Here is a 17,891-nt window from a genome sequence, read left to right on the forward strand (position 1 = left end):
CTGGGATTGAACTCAGGGCCTTATGCTGCCTAGGCAGGCACTTGAACCATGCCTCCAGTCCTTTAACTCAAGTTACTTTTTAGGTTGAACTTGACATTTATGCACATGGTGGGCCTCAGACCTAACTTGGCCTCTGGGATTACAGATGTACCCCTTTGCCTGGCCAAATAAACCACTTTCATGAGTTGTATTCTCTGTGCACAGCTATACTGTCATTTATAGAGAGCTCTGAAAAACATTAATTCAAGCTATCTTTCCTTCCTACTTTAGCTTACTTTTGTTTGAAGTAATGATCATGACTTTAAGGCATCAGTGATTTAAAAAAATATATATAATATATATATATATATATAAAGTATAGTGAACATAAAATATACATGTAATATTAGAAGAAAATATACATAATATTAGAACATGTTCATAATATTAGAACAAAGCCATCTGGGAGCATGCTAAAAGGCAACCATATAGGGATATTAGAAAGGAGAAATCACAGAGTGACTTTGTCCTTGGGATTGTATCTCAACCTAAAGTGGGTCCAGTGAGATATGTGGCAGCCCTTCCTCCCAGTAGCATCCTGGGCGTGGCTGGAGGAAGTGGTCTGGGGTCCTGGATATGGCTGGAGGAATTGGCTCAAGGATCTGGAGAAACAACTCTGCACCTGCTCATCATGCTCCCAGCAGATACTTCTAGAGCAGAAAGCTCCCCCAGCTGCCTCTGTGCAAGGTCAGAGCTGTTGTGTGTTCCTGTGTGCTTGGGTATCCATGTTCCAGCGCATCCTGCCTTGCTGCTGGACGCAGCTCAGAAACAGCCTTTCAGATAAATGCACTCCAGTTGGCTGCTTAAGAGCAATGAGACGAAATTCTGTGAGTGGTGAAGGAGGCAGTGTTTTCCAGGGATGAGTTCGTTTATATAGCCTGTCTGGCACAAGTTCAGGACACAGAAGGAGGAGGAGGGGAAGCTTTCTCTTTTGGAATTGGCCTCAGATATATAGGCCAGTATTTTATTATGAAATCAAGGTGTACATTTTTAAAGCATAAATTGATGCTTGTGTGTCTCTTATCCACTTTAGGCACAGAACATTGGTAATCCCTAAGAAGCCACTGTATGCCCATTCTAAATAAATTTGCTTTCCTGGCTCAGCCTCCAGAACTATCTTCCTGAATTTGATCTTTTTATTGTTTTGTTTTGAAGTACTGAGTATTAAACCCAGAGCCTTGTGCACCTTTAAAATTTTTATTTTAGTTTTTGAGACAGGATTTCTCTGGGTTGCTGTGTCTGGCTTCAGACTTGCTTTCCTCTAGCCTTCCCAGGTAGCTGGGATTGTAAGCATGTACTATATCACTATCTTTCTTTATTGTTTTAATACTTATGTATATATTACTGAATAACATACTCTTTATTTGCCTTCTTGAACTTATGTAAGTGGAATTTTTTTTTCATCCAACATTCTCTCTTTGACTAATATTTGATTGGTATTCAGTTCCTTTCTCGATCTTCCCACCGCAAACTCCTAGCTCATGTTCTTTTTAGATTCTTGCATTTATCTCTTTACCAGATCCTCTGTTGACAGATTCTTCTCCCAGGAACTCATCGTTCATGCTACCACCAAATATTCACCTTTAAAAGCAAAGATGAATTAAAAATCATTTTCTAGCCTGGCACCAGTATCTTATGACTTTAATCCTAGGTATTCAGGAAGCTGAGATCTGAGGATCACTGTTTAAAGCCAGCCTGGGCAGACAATTCCATGAAACTCTTTAATTAACTTTGGCTTAAGTGATAGTCTTGAGCACAAACGCTCAGGGACAGCACCCAGGCCTTAGCTAGACTCAAGTCCCAGGACTGGCGCACATACATGCACACACGCACATACACACATACAATCATTTTCTAAAAGCTTAGGTGATCTTTCTAGGTGTGGTATTGCACACCTATAATCCTAGCACTTGGGAGGTTAGGATAGGAAATTCATGAGTTGGGTTATATAATAAAACCCTGTCTCCAAAAAGCAAATGAACAAACAAACAAGAAGCATATACAATGATGTAAGACATATTTAGTATAATTTACTATTTACCATATAGTTTCTTATACTGTAAATCATATATAAACTGAAATCTTAATAATAGTGGTCTAGATAATATAATTATAGATCTTTCCATTTTTATTTTTATTTTTTTGGTGCCAGTCTGGGGGCTTGAACTCAGGACCTGGACACTGTCCCTAAGCTTTTTTGCTCAAGGCTACTGCTCTACCACTTGAACCACAGACCCACTTTCACCTTTTTGGTGGTTAATTGGACATAAGAGTCTCATCACTTTTTCTGATTAGGCTGTTTTCAAACCATGATCCTCAGATCCTGATCAGGCTCCTGGGTAGTTAGGATTATAGGCATGAGCCACTGGCTCCCAGCTTAAATATTATAATTTGTTCTTTGTGGTTTTCCCTATTTCCCCATATTGACAACAGATAACATGAAGTTGGGGAGCAGGTAAAGTACCAGTCACATTTGACTAATTTATTTTCCTACCTTCCAGGGGTTTGTTTCTAGGATGTGGCCTGGTAGAAAGATAGGGTGTGTGGTGGGTGGGGTGGGGTGGGGGGGACAGGGGTGGTATGAGGCTCTTAAGCCCTCTTCTCAGAGACACATTCATATCTAGAGCCTCTAGTTTTATTTCTGTCACCTCTGGTGCAGAAGAGCATTATTATCCTGTGTGTGGAGGGGAGCGTGGCCCTTCATCTGTCCTTCCAGACAGGGCCAGCATCACAAAAAAGCCCCAGCTGCCCTCACTCACTAAAAGGAAAAGATTTGGTTTAATATGCTGCTGGTGCTGTCTTAAAAGCCTTAATTTCATTTTCAGCGATGGTTTTAGGTGAAGTTCACTGAGACAGCAGAGCACAGGCAGAAGGCTGCACATCAGATGTTTGCCGGCTGCTCCTATAGCTCTACCAGTGAGCATGGCGTTCTGCTGGAGTCCTAAGGGTGCTTTATCTTGGAGTAAGTGGGAGTGCTGACAGGCCCGAGAGGCCACACTCACCGTTCAAATCAGATCTTGTTCTGAACATGGGAGGAAAAAAAAGGTACTGGTAGTTCTAAAAACCACAAGCAACCTAGGGATCCTATCCTTTCCTACTTTTGATATTTCCTGTAATGGCTAGTTACAGATGCTGAATGGGAAGACCTACAAGGAAGGATATAGAGATAAAGGACAAGCCACACTTCTTTTTCTTTTTTCTTTTTTTTTTTGGGTCCGGTCGTGGGGCCTGAACTCTGGGCCTGGACGCTGTCCCTCAGCTCTTCAGCTCAAGGCTAGCGCTCTACCACTTGAGCCACAGCGCCACTTCCGGCTTTTTTCTTTTTGCTTATGTGGTGCTGAGGAATCGAACCCAGGGCCTCAGGCATGCAAGGCAAGCACTCTACCACTGAGCCACCTTCCCAGCCCCACACTTCTTTTTCCTGTCACACTTTCCTTCCTTATCCAGGGGACTGGGGCACGTTCACAGGTAGTAAAAAGTGCAATAAGCACAATTGAGTTAGTTGTGAAGGATTTGTATGAAATTTTTCTAAAGCTATGAAATAATAAGTTGGATAATGACAGTGATTCCATAGATCCATTAAATAATTTTATGTTTAAATTTAATGGAATGGCACAATATGAACAAAGAAATAATAGAATTCAGTCTAATAATTTTCATAGTTTCAATTTTCATTTACTTAGACTAACAACAAATAGCATTAAATAAATAAAAAACATACCAAGGGGAGGTGAAAATGGAAAGCAACCTTTCCATTTTAGTATTTTACCAGCAGATTCTCCTCCCACCTCACAAATGATATAGTTGGCCCTGTTTCTGAATCTACAATTTCCATTGCATTGTTGCTTCTAAAACCCCCATCCCGGGGCTGGGAAGGTGGCTCAGTGGTAGAGCGCTTGCCTTGCATGCATGAGGCCCTGGGTTCAATTCCTCAGCCCCACATAAGCAGATTAAAAAAAAAAGCCAGAAGTGGCGCTGTGGCTCAAGTGGTAGAGTGCTAGCCTTGAGCTGAAGAGCTGAGGGACAGTGCCCAGGCCCAGAGTTCAGGCCCCACGACTGGACCCCAAAAAAATAAATAAAAATAAAAAAATAAATAAAACCCCATCCCTGGTTTCTAAAACTATTGTCTATATTACATTCTTAAAGTCCAGTGTGTGTGTGTGTGTGTGTGTGTGTGTGTGTGTGTGTGTGTGTGTGTGTGTGTGTGTGTGTGTGTGTGTACTGTGGCTTGAACTCAGGGCCTCAGGGCCTTTGCTCAAGGTTGGCACTCTACCACTTGAGCCATGCCTTCAGTTTTTGGCTTTTTGTTGTTAACTGGCGATAAGAGTCTTGTGGATTTGTCTGCCAGGCTTGGCTTCAAACCTCAAACCTCAAATCTCAGATACTTATAATCCCGAGTAGCTAGGATTATGAGTGTGAGCTATTGGCACCCAACTCTTTCTTTTTATAACTCTGCTGTGCAGAATCTTTACTCTGAGGAAATGGATGAAGTCTAGACCAGATTGGTAGGTCAGTACCTCAAAATACTACCATATATATTAAAAATAAGAACAACAAAGCCTAGCAAGCATACATCTTTGAAGGCAAGGACTTTATCCCCCTCTGGGTTTACCCTAATACTTTCCTTGTTTGTTGAAAGCAGTGATTTGTCCTTTTCCTCACCAAGCATGTGTGCAATTAAATTTGAAACATACTTTTCATCATGTTCTTCCAGTTCTCAAACACTGTCAAGGGCTCTCTATTGTCTTTTCCTATAAATTGAAACTCATAACCAGGCATGTCAGGCTCTATAATCTGGCTCAACCTACTTTACCCAAGTTAATCTACAGTTTCCAAATCTCCCTTAAAAGTGATTATTGTGCCAAAAAAAAAAAAAAAAAAAAAAAAAAGACCAGCTATGTAGCTCCTTGGAGTTACAGAAACTACAGATGGATAAATCATTGCCCCTTCTAGGATTATGTTGATTAAAAAAAAAGTGCAAAGTAACATTAATGTCCTCAAGTTGGAAGTTAATGATGAGCAGTGCAGACTCTAAGAGAGAATTATAAGAAATGCACTGCTGAGCCAAATGCTGGTGGCTGACACTTGTAATTTTAGCTCCTTAGGAATCTGAGAACAGGAGGGTCACATTTCAAAACCAGCCCAGACAGGACGGGTTTGAGACCCCCTTCTCAGCCCATAACTGAGTATGGTGGTATGTGCCTGTCATCCTAGCTACAACAGGAACTCTAAGATGGATGGATTGTGGTATAGACACATGCCTGGAAAGTAAGTGAGACCCTTTTTCAAAAATAAATAAATAGTGCAAAAAAAAGGGCTAAAGTTGTGGCTCAGAGATAGAACATCAGCTTGGCAAGTTCGAGGCCCTGAGTTCAAACTCCAGAATGGTTTGTTTGTTTTTTAAAGAAAAAAGAAAACTAATGCACTTCGGAGTTATTTCTGCAGGATCACTTTCCAGCTTCTGCACAATTTGGCTATCCTGTACACAGCTAGTGGGAAGGTTGCCTGAAGCTGCTGCTTGGTCCGCCAGGAAAGGGTATGGGTAGCTGGTCTTATCCTACCCTGTGGCTTCCTGCAGAGTTTTCTACCTGGAGCCTGCTCCTACCTATGGGAATCTGAAGGACATGAAATTGTAGCCATTACTAAGGGTCAGAATTTAGTATGCTGGTAATGAGCCATTAAGGAAAGCTTCAGGCAGAGACAAGCTTTTAAAGCAGTATAATCCAAGCAGGGGTTATTCTGAGTGTACCTTTGTGGGAAATTATTGTTTTCAACATGCCTGTGGGGGAGACACTCAGAATCTTAACAATGCTGGAAGAAACTCCGAGAGGCTTCTCGTCCATTCACCTGTCTTTAGTTAGAAAACCCCTAAATCTTTTCAGAAAACCACCCATCTATCCCAAACCTTTGGTAACTCCTCTAATTGTTCACCAGTCTTGATTTCAGGAGCTAGATCTGATCTTTAACCTAAAGCTCTATTAGTAATTCTCTCTCTTCATCTCATACTTCTCAGCCAACTTTAAAAGGCCCTTGTATCTACTGTTATTGTTTCATTTGTATGGTTATTATTAGCACTGATAGCACACAAAGAGCCATAAAAACACAAGCAAACACATTTTTAGACCAGTCTTGAAGCAAAGGCTTTTTAAAGTCTAGGAAAGTAGAATGTTTCTAACTTGGGAATGAGGAGTGGGCAGATAGGAGCGCAGTGACATAGTGTCGCTCGGTTTCAAGCTGTGGCCCACACCTCCAGAGCCATCATTCATTTCCCACCCAGCCTAGGAAGGAAGCTTAACATCTGTTAATATCTACTGAACTGGTAACGGGAGCTCGGACAGATGATGGGGAGGCCTTAGTAAATAGGAACATAAGGGCCTGTGGAGGGAGGGGCACTGCATGAAAACCTGCCACAACCTCCTGGGACACAAGGAAGAAAATATTTGAGTCATTACACCTCCCTTATCCTTCCCTCAAAATGTCCCTGCTAAGAGCTGAAAGGAAAATCACAGAGATTCACCTCAAAATGAAAGACACACTAAGGCCAGGGGGACTTTCTTCTTTCTTACTTTTTATTTTACTTTTCCCACTCAAAACACTGTGAGGATTTATCCATGTTGCAAAAATGTACTTCCGGTACAGACTCAAACTCGGCTAGGATGACATCTTCCACCAGTCCTGCATGTGGACTTGGGCAAGAGTTTGTCTGGGTATGTATTCCCAGGAGTGGAACCGCTTGGTAACTGGCAAAACACGTCTATGTGTCAGTAAGTTGTGTCAGATAATGCACCAAAAAGATCTCACCAGGACTAAACTCCAAGTACAAGGGATGGATTATGCTTCTTCCCATCTTAGACAACACTTGGCATTACCCTACAGGCATGTTTGCCTATTTAATGGGTGTGAAGAGATGTCCTGATGTTTTAATACATATTTATCTGACTATTTCAGGTTAGTAGCTTTTCATTTACTTCTTAGTCTTTCTGGTTTCCCTCCTATAAATTTGCCTGTTTGTATCCTTTAGTTAGCTTGCTATTGAATTTCTTTCTTATTTTTATTTTTGTTCCCTCCTAAGTGATTTGTAGGAATTTCTACGTAGTCTAGATATTTGTCTCTTGAAGGCCGAGGTAGCAGGATTGAAAGTTTGAGGCCATCTCAGGTAAAGTTAGCAAAACTCTAGTTCTTATAATAGTTTAGATATTTGTCTTTTGTTGGCTTTAGTCTTTGGGAAGACCTTGTAATTTATTAACTTTTTTCTCATTTATAATGTTCTTCATTGACAGAAAACTTAGATTTTAATGTCATCAAATTCACCATTCTTTTTTTTGCAGGGGGGTGGGGTCTGGTAGTGGGGCCTGAACTCTGGGCCTGGGTGCTATCCCTCAGCTCTTCAGCTCAAGGCTAAGGCTCTACCACTTGAGCCACAGCGCCACTTCCGGCTTTTTTCTTTTTTCTTATGTGGTGCTGAGGAATCGAACCCAGGGCCTCCTGCGTGCAAGGCAAGCGCTCTACCACTGAGCCACCTTCCCAGCCCAAATTCACCATTCTTTAGGTTTTATGGTTTATGCTTTGAGAGTCTGGAGTCTAGTCTAACAGTATAAAGTGATTTTAAAATTAGGTTGTTTTTTTTAATCAGTTTTACTTTTTTATTATTTCTTTTTTCTTCTACCCCCTCCATCCTTCCCTGTTTCCCTTCCTCCCTCCTTCACTCCCTCTCTCCCTTTCTTCCTTTTGTGATGCTGGGAATCAAACCCAAGGCCTTGTGCAAGTGCTCTATTAATGAACTACATTCCCAATGCAGCATGTTTGTTTGTTTGTTAATTCACCTAGCACTCACCTTTGTATATAGTGTATACAGTTACAACTTTACAGTTTTTCAAGATTAAACAGACTTTCTCAACATTATATATAAAACTAAACCTTTGTGTTGGATTGCATCGGATCATTCCTGTGCTTCTGGCTCTAGAACTGCTCACCAGGCTCTTTGTCATGTGATTTTGCAACATCTTTTACTGTTGACGTTTGGCTTGGCTGTATAATTTGTTTGGCTAAAGGAATGTTAGTAGGTATAATGGGAGAAGAGACATTAAATGTATTTGAGTAATTTGCCTTTACCTTTTGAGCTTCTTTAATTCCAGAATGAGATGATTGGACAAAGCTTGAACCTGGCCTGCATCCTTTAGACCTTAGCAAGTTTTGATAGATGCTGTTGATATCAGCCAAATCTCAGTTCATGGGAAAGAAAAATAAATGACTGCCATCAGCCCCTGATATTTGAGGGTTATTTATTATGCTGGTTCTGGTGCTTGAACTCAGATCTGCTAAAGGCTAACACTCTACCACTTGAGCCACAGCTCCACTTTCAGCTTTTTTGGAGATTTTCAGTTAATTGCAGATAAGAATCTCATGGACTTTCCCACCCAGGTTGGTTATGAACCTTGATCCTCAGGTGTCAGACTCCTCAGTAGCCAGGATTAGAGGTGTGAGCTAGTCATGCCCAATGGTTATTTGTTTGATATTATTATTATTATTATTATAGCAAGCAACAGTTGACTGTGTCAATATTCTCTCTTCATGGGGTTATGCTGTCACCATGATCACATATCAAGTTCTGAGAGGTTAATGAGTTGTTTCTGCCCCATGGTTCTAGATGTCTTTTTCTATATCTTATAATGTGCCGTAACATCTGTGAGGGAAAATTTCCTTTCTCTGCTTTTCTTTTCCAAAAATGACCAAGTTAGCTGGCTGTGGTGTCACATGACTATAATCTTAGGACTCAGGAGACTGAGGCCAGCTTCATATATGTGTCATGACCCTGTCTTAAACTAAAAAAATGGCCAGGATATAATAGGATTTATTCTTCTGCATATATTTTTAAGAATAAGTAAAATTTCCTAATTCTCATTGTGTTTATGAATACATTTAGAGATCATTAATATCTTATTGATGTTACATTATTCCTGTTACATCATTCCATCCATAAAATTAGATATATCTCTATTTCAGTTTATTTTGAAGTCCTTTAATTGAGTTAAATTTTTTTCCAAGAAGATTTTGTGCATTTTCAAGTTAATTCCGGGAAGACGGTAGATTATTTGCACTTGTAAGTACTATCTTATTTTAAGGTTGTTAGTACAAAGATGTAAGAATACTTCCGGCTTTCATGAATTGATACTGTATTAGGGTATATTGCTGCATCAGCAGTAGGTTTGGTTAGAAGTAGCAAATATACAAATGAAAAGTGTTATGATGAAATACAGGTGTGTGTGTGTGTGCTGCTCCTGGGGCTTGAACTCAGGTCTGGGCACTGTCCCTAAGCTTTTTTTGCTCAAAGCTAGTGCTATACTATTGAGCCACAGCTCCACTTTGGGCTTTTTGGTAGTACATTGGAAATATGAGTCTCATATACTTTCCTGTCCAGGCTGTCTTCAACCCTGGATCCTCACAACGCAGCCTTCTGAGTAGCTAGGATTACAGGCATGAGCCACCGCCATCTGTCTTGAAATAAAGGTTTATTCCAGAAATTTGCAGCGATTAGCCAATATTGTTATAGCAGGTTTTTTCTATCTTGGTGCTTTGCCATGTGTGGCTTCTAAAGCCTGGTTCAGCTCATGGTCTAAAATGATTGCTAAACCACCAATCATTATGTTCCCTTTCCAGATGGAAGGAAAGAGGATGAAGGCACACCTTCTCTCTTTAAGAATGTATGTACTACCCTGTTTACAATCCATTGCCTGGAACATAAGCAATACTTAGCCACAAGGGATGCTGGTAAATGTTTTTATTCTGCTTGGCCATGTGCCCTTGTACTATGGAAAAAGGGGAGAACAACATCTCTGTCCCTTTGCTTTCTGAGAGCTTTCTCTTTCCATTTGGCTTTTCCCTATGATTGATCAAATTAATACAGATCTTCCCAGTTTTGCTTCCTTTTTTTGCTTCTGCCATTTAATTTTTGTCCTCCTTAAAAAATTTTAATTTTGGAAGCCAGGACCCTTAATAGTACATAAACTTCAGTGGAATATGTTACATGTTAATATCCCTTTCTATATATTTTCTTCCTTTATAATTTCTTTTGCTTAATTTTCTGAAAAATATCATTAATAAGTGATGTACTTTCTCAATATGTCCTCTTAGTTTTTTGAGATAAATGACATTGATGGGTTTGTGATGTTAAAACATATTTGAATGTAGAGTCTATCTACTTAATGTATTATGTTTTCATGAGATAACTAAATAGAAGGATATGTTTGTCAGCTTTCTATTACTGTGACAAAGTATCTGAAGTAGTCCCCTTGTAAGCAGTAAAGGCTAATTTTGATCATGGTTTCAGAGGTTTCAGGTCATCTTTGATTGTCTGATTGTTTTGGGGCCTGTGGTAAGGTTGTATGTCATGGCAGGAACATGTGGTAAGAGCAAAGATGTCCACTTCGTAGCAGCCAGAAAATGAAAGAGTGAAGAAGGGTTCAAATAGTCTCTTTAGGGCCCATGCTCAGTGATTTCCTTCCACTAGGCCCCACCTCTTAGTCTGCCAACTTCCAATAGCACTACAGGCTTCCAATGTGTGGATCTTTGATAGCTATTCAAAATCCAAACTGTAGAAAGTGACTCTACAGATACATTCTAAAGGCCTGAAAGTGAATTTCAAGATTTTTCCTAGTTCAGTGAAGGAGCATCTTGGATTGAGTTAGCTTATATATATATATATATAAATTTGGCCATTATGCTAATAGGTGAGAATGGCCTATTTTCTCCAACTGTCTTCTTTCAGATTCATAATCTCATTCTGGGTGTGTGTGTGTGTGTGTGTGTGTGTGTGTGTGTGTGTGTGTGTGTGTGTGTGTGTGTGTGTGTGTGTGTGTGTGTGTGTGTGTGTGTGTGTCTGTGTGTCTGTGTGTCTGTGTGTCTGTGTGTGTGTCTGTGTGTGTTGTCTGTGTGTGTGTGTCTGTGTGTGTGTGTGTCTGTGTGTGTGTGTGTCTGTGTGTGTGTGTGTTTCTTCCTATGCTTCCTCTTTCTCACATGGCTTTTTTCTTCATTTCTTTTGTAATTTGGATTGTGAGGTCATGTTTGCTCAATATTTATATATAGGAATCCTGAGAGGTCTGGGATGAATCCTTTATCTGTGATAAATAATTTGCTTTTGCTTCCTGGTCCATGTGGGTAATACATGGGAGAATAAAATCTAATTGAGATCTACCACCTTAACAAATGTCTAGATAACAGTAAAAAGGAAATCTTTTATCACATGCTGTTTGGATTTTTTTCCATTTAAAATAATTACACATAGGATTTGTAACCACAACAGATTAGAAAGTATTGAAAAGCAAAGCGAAAATTAGATAAACATGAATCAAATTCTGCTTATCGCTAGCAAACACATGTAAAGGCTTCCTAGACTTTTCCTCAAGGTCCTATATAAATGTTACCTGTCTATATTTTTGAGCCTCTCAACTATATTGTGAGAATAACCACCAGTCTTAGCATATCACTAGTCTCCAGTGTTTGGAAGAAAAACAACACTAACAATATAAGGATACTATTTGTATTTTGAAATTTGCATTTTGTAAAGTAGATTCCATGTTGGAAAAAATCTACATCTGTGAACTTTGAAGTCATAAACTAGTAAGCTCACACATATATCATAGACTCATATACAAGCTTAATGTAGTGATTTTTAGGCTTATATATTATTTGATATTCTCATACTTTTTAGTGTTGTAGTTATAAGATATATCCATGTTATTTATTATGTATGTATGGATTATGTACTATGAATAGATATACGTATGTTTTTGGACACAGAGTTTCTCTGTGTATCCCATGCTAACCTCAAACTTACAACTCTTGCCTCAGCTGGAATTATAGGTACACACCAATACATCTTGCTTTCCCTGTGTCATTTATGAAATACAGTTTGCCAGCTTCATTCTCTTTTTTTTTTTTTTTTTTTTTTTAGGACTTACCCTATACCCAAGGCCTGTGTATAAGGGACAGAAGTGATCACAAGCATGAAAAATAAAAAGCCTATAGGAAAGAGAAAAGAGACCTCTGAAAGGAAAAGAAGAGGAAGAAAGAAAAAAAACAAGGGTTCTCAAAGTACTTATTTATATTATTCTTATGTTCTAAATTTTAATATTTATTTAAGTGATGTGGAGTATTTGCTTAAAAAGTAGATGTTCTGAGAAGGAAGGGTTAAGAAAGAGTGACAGAGAAATCTAACGATTATCATTCAAAGCCAGCTCAGGCAGCAAAGTCCATTAGACTCTTATGTCCAATTAATCACTAAAAAGCCAGAAATGAAGTTGTAGTTCAAGTGGTACAGCACTATCCCTGAGCACAAAAGCTCAGGGAGAATGCTCAGGACCTGTATTCAAGCCCCAGGACTGGCACCAAAAATAAAAACAAAACCAAAAACCAAGTGATGGTGAATTTGATCAAAATATGTCATATGCATGTTGTAAGTATCACAATGAAGCTCTTTTACAACTTGTGCTACTAACTTTTAAAAAGTGGACGTCCAGGGATGACCTAAAGAGATAATGACTCAATAGGCCCCAGAGCAGACCCAGGACTCTGGGTGGGCCTTACATAATACTTTAAGAATCCTAGAATAGAGAGAGCAGAATTAGAAAGTAACACTTGGTGGGGACTGGAAACATGCCAATAACAAAGGACAATGGGGCCATTTCTGCCACAAGATGCTAAGCCTGGGTATTTGGAGATCCTCTGATCGATTCTTGTGTATAGCTACACTCAGAAGCTTCTACATTATTAGTTTCATCACAGCATATAGAACAATAACCAGCTATATTCACCTATCCATAAACTCAGCAGAGGAAATAAGCAAAAGGTTTCCTAAAATGTATCATTAGTAATTCTTCAGTGTAGTGCTGTAACCCACATTAGGCATGGAGCATTTCCCCCCACTAGTTTATGCAGCTTACCATAGAGTGATCTGGCTAAGGGAACACTGTTGTGTGGCGCATCACACCTCGGGGGCAGGGTGCACTAATTTCTTTGCCCTGCAGACTTCCAAAGGAGTTTCAATACATGGAAACACCCACACGTTCACAAGATGTGTGCTACAGGAAGGTCGTGGCACAGATCATTTTTATGAGTGAATTCCAGAACTACAGGAAGAAATCATAGAATAGGGCTAAAATCAGAAGTCGAAGAGGTGAGAGGTGACAGGCTTATGTTACAACTAAGCTTAGGGGAAGGATCTGTATCATAAAGTGACAATAATCAAGGAAAGTCAATATGGCTAGAGGAAATGGTCTTCACTTAATATCTCAATTCTAGAGCACTGTAGGATTCAGTTATATCTATCTGTCTGTCATCTCTCTCTCTCTCTCTCTCTCTCTCTCTCTCTCTCTCTCTCTCTCTCTCTCTCTCTCTCTCTCTCTCTCTCTCTCTCTCTCCTCTCTCTCTATCTACCTATCTCACTTCAAGACCCTAAATAAAATCTTCTGCCTCTTTAGTTGACACACATGTGGAAAATAGATATTGTGTGTTCAAAGTAGACCTGAACAGGAATGCAATGTCTGATTTGTCTTTCGTTGGTTTCTTGGCAGGGCTCGATTGTTTTAAGCTTCAAGAATGCACTTCGTGGGGAAGAAGGTACATTGCTGCTAGTGTTTGGTTTGCAGGGGAGGGGGGAAATCTCTATTCATCACCAGTAGGGGAATAATCATGACTTCCAAGTTCAAGTGCATGTAAAGAGTTAAGAGTGTGTGAAATGGTTCCTGGATAGTGGCCAACCTCTTGAGAAACGCCGTCCCTCTTGGGAATCGGCAGAGAGGATATTCAGTGGGTGCGCCCTGCCATGGGCCAGGACTGCCTTCGGGGTTCAAGGTGAGGAAGTAGGAGAAAGGCGGGTGGGACGTTTGGTGTGGAATATGAACATGTATATATATACATATTATATATATATATATATATGCGCACTCAAAGGGCACAGCCCATACAGCTTCGCTGCCGCTTGCTGAGAAGTGCCGCCCACCCCCTCGCCCCCTGAAACTCCCAGTAAAGCCGGCGTTCGTGTCCAGGAGCCGTTTCAACCGGCCCACACGCTAGTCCGAGTCGCCCACGAAACAGGCAAAGCCTGGGAGCAGGGGCAGTGGTCAAGCCCTGGGTCTCTCGGGCAGTTTCGGGCTGCTTCATCCGCCGGACCTCACCCGGGACTGTCTTCAGGAGTAAGCACTGGGTGGACTCGGGGCCAAGTTTGGGTCTGATTCACCCCCCACGCCTGGGCAACCCCCAGGGCTGGGGTCTGGCTGCAGGGGCTCCCAGGCAGCGCCCGGCAGGAGGCTGCGCGGGGGCCATCCTCGGCCGCCACCTCCTCCCGCGGGCGTGGAGCCGGCAGCACAGCCAGTCCCTATCGCTGTCACGCAGCCAGCAGCACCCCGCCCCTCCCCACCAGCCCTCACACTGCTATTTGCGTGACTGACCCGAGCCAGGCGGGCGGGAGGACCGCGCAGAGGAGTGGGGAGGGAGGGAGGGAGGGCGGGACCGCCTGGACCCGCCCGCTCCTTCCCTCGGGCTAGCCACTTTCTCCTCCTCACTGGTCACATGCCTGCGTCAATCACTCCCGCTCCGCGCTTGGATTGGCAGAAGGCGCAGTTGGGGCGGGCAGAGTGACTCCGCCGGTCTCCAGCCGCTTGTCTTTCCCTCCACCCTTCAACGTCCACCCACCTCTCCCCACCCCCCACTCCACTTCCCCCCACCTGGTTCGCGGCAGTGTCCTTAGAAGACTCATTGGGCCAGGGGCGAAGCCAGCCGCCTAGCGAGCCACGTCGCTATTGGAGAAGACTCACGTCCGTTGGAGCGGCGAGCCTCTTCATTGGATGGCTCTGCTCCGCATCCCGCCCCCTCAACGCCTGGCTCTCCCGGTCGCCTCCTCCCCTTCTGGTTCTCCCTCGGCCCCTTGCCCCGCCCGCTCGCCTGCGGGTCCCCGCCGCATCTCCCCGGTCCAGCTGGGCGGGGACTGCCGTACGACTCTGTAAAGTCTGTGAGTCACTGCACAACCCATCAATCCAATTAAATGTCTTGAGCGAGCCGAGCAGGCGGTGCTGCCGCTCGCCCCGCCGCGGCCGCCCCTGCTCGCAGCGCCCCTCTGATCCATGGCTGTCAGTCTGTACTTGTTAGGGTGCAACGTCCTCCTCCCTCGCCGCCTTCTCCTCGGGAGCCGCGGCAACTTCCCCTCGGCCCGCCGCCTCCGCCTCTCGGGGGCCGCGGAGGCATGGGATAGACCCGGAGCCGCCTCCCGCCGGCGCCCCTCCCGCCCTCGCTCACTTTCGCCCCTTTAAAGTCTGGTCCTCGCTCGCTCGCTCGCTCGCCGGCTAGACCTTGGTTGACAGTCCATTCTTCCTCCCCACCCCGATTCTCAGTCCCCTCACGGGGCCGGGGTCGTCGGGACCGGTGGGCTTGGTTAAGGGAGCTCCCTCCCCCCATCCTGTTCGTCTTTCTACCTCCCTCTTCGGTCGTGACTCGGTTTCCCTGCTCCTCTCCACGCCCACCCATCCAAGTCACCGTCCTGCACCCGAGTGACGCACCGACACCCCCGCCCACAGCCCAGACGTGTCCCCTCCCCTGCTGCCACCCCGAGCCGTCTCGGAGCTGGACCAGGTGCCTACTTCTTCATAGAAGGGTGAGTACGGCCCCCCACACACACTTTGGAGGGGGGGAGGGCGTCTGAAAAAATGTGGTAGGCAGTCCACTTTGGGGGAGGGCAGGGACCAGGCGATGGGTTGGAGGCAGTGGTCCGGTGTGGATTAGAGGGGGCGCCCCCCCTCCCGGGCGCCCCCCTCCCCGCCCTTAGTCACCACCAGCCCCGCCGTATTTCTAGGTGCAGCCAGCCCTCCACCGTGGGGGCATGGTACCGCTCATAAAAATAATTGGCCATGGCATGCTTTCTGTCTCTTGCCTGCCTGGTGTGCTCTAATACTCAGCGATGTGATCTGATAGACGGTGTGGCCGGCCAAAAGTGTAAAATGACTAATGGGTACGTTTGCGTCTACATCGAAGTTAACTTTTATTTAATCAAAGGTATTTTTAATTTGAATGCATGGTGATAGAGGAAGAGAAGACTGGTTGCCTAGTGGCGTCACTCCGTGCTTTTATTTTTAAAATAATTCTATAGCTGCTTTTTAAAAAAAAAATCAGTTGAATTCCGTATTAAAGGTTATGAAGTCTTTGAAGCTGTTGGAGGAAAGCAAGGTAAGATGGAAATTCAGGTTGACACTTCACTGGGTTTCAGGCAGGCATTACAACACAGGATTTTGTAATTTTGACAACAGAGCGGAGTATGTTAGGGACAGAAGAGAAATAGGGATTATGTTTCTTCTTGTTGTTTGTTTTCTGTGCTGGTACTGGGGCTTGAACTCAGGGCCTATGGCTCTCCCTTATGTTTTTTGCTCAAGGCTAGCACTCTACTACTTGAGGCACAGTTCCATTTCCACCTATGTGGAAGTTAATTGGAGATAAAGAGCCTCACAGACTTTCCTACCCTGGTTGCTTTCGAACCTACCTCTTGAGCAGCTAGGATTTACAGGCAGGAGCTACCAGTGCCTGGCTGTGGATTATGTTTCTTTTGATAATGAGCTTTTGTTGAAATCGACTCTTTGGATAGGTCATCCTACAGAATTTTGTACATTTTTTTACTTTGGTGGTGGTCTATGGCTCAAAAGTACACAGTCCCTGCTGCCTCTTTGCTTTCTGAAAGGCTTATCTTCTGTATCTTTAGTAGTCTGAGAGAAAAGTAAGAATTATAAGAGATGGTTACTCTGAATTAGCTTTTGAGGGCCGCTGTTTAGGACGCAGCTGTTTTAAATTGCTCTTACTCTTTTTGAATCAAGTCCTGGGCTAGTTGTCCACAAGATTCAAATTAGGCCAAACCAAACATGTTTTGAAATATTAAAGGACAGGAAAGACCTCTTAGTAGTTTATTCTCTGCTTCTCTTTCAGACTAACTAGAATAAGTTGTTACTAAATTTAATTTTAAAGAATAGGCTGTTCCTGTACTCAAATCTGCCAAGTTCCTTCAGAGAGACTTCTTTTTAAAGAGCAGAAATGTGTTTATGATCAGTTCGAAGTGGCAAAGTTGAAAAGTGACTTACATGTAAGTGCTGTCTTGTAGAGTGCCCCTAGAACTTTCAGTGTGTATCTGGAAGACTTAGACAAAGCCCTTTTTGAATTGATTAAGATAGTTCACCATGTGACATTTTTCACGAGGGTGAGACTAAGTCTTTGAAAGGCTTCATAGCACAGGGGAGCCATCTTGCCTGAATTTGAATCTTGTCACCATCCCTCACTGGCTCTGGGACCTTGGGTAGGTTTCTAGTTTGCCCAGTGCTGATTGGCAAGGTAAATGGGAAGGAAGGTTTGTCTTAACAGGGTTGTTGCAAGGATTAGTGAAAGTGCTTGTCAAGGAGCACTGAGTGTTAGCACTCCATCCTCAACATGGGCAGAGCCGGTGTCCAGTGGAATAGGTAAGAATCTGATTCCTAAAACCTAGTTTAATCACTATGCCCTCTGAAGTTAGCTGGTAGCCTCGCTAATTGCTGGAGCCCAGCACTTCCATATCAGCCTGAACAATATAGTGAGATATTGTCCTCAAACTACAATAACTAAATAACAACAACAACAAAAATCTGACCTCTAGAATCAAATTCTATAGGTTTCTATAGGTTCAAATCTTGATATTTCCTGTTGCCATCTCTGACCTTGGACCAGGTGCCTTTCAATCCCTCATCTGTCAAAGGGAATAATATTTCATAGGGTTAACGTGAGGATAGTGACTTCATAAAGATTTTGTATAGTGTTTGATACTGCTTTCCAAATTGCTCTCTTTGGGTCAT

The 17,891-nt window shown here is 42.9% G+C and overlaps 1 protein-coding gene across 1 annotated transcript in view; it reads left to right on the forward strand.

Moving 5' to 3' along the window:
• The first annotated feature begins 15,546 nt into the window (after positions 1 to 15,546).
• Positions 15,547 to 17,891, forward strand: part of LOC138839041 (SERTA domain-containing protein 2-like) — a 117,016-nt gene continuing 114,671 nt past the window's right edge. Inside the window, exon 1 of the mRNA XM_070038685.1 lies at positions 15,547 to 15,682. The gene's annotated coding sequence lies outside the window, so the exon portion shown is untranslated. The remainder of the gene's footprint in view (positions 15,683 to 17,891) is intronic.

This window comes from Dipodomys merriami, unplaced genomic scaffold, assembly GCF_024711535.1.
Source record: "Dipodomys merriami isolate MVZ:Mamm:240054 unplaced genomic scaffold, mDipMer1.0.p SCAF_290, whole genome shotgun sequence".
In the NCBI taxonomy this organism is placed as follows: Eukaryota; Metazoa; Chordata; class Mammalia; order Rodentia; family Heteromyidae; genus Dipodomys; species Dipodomys merriami.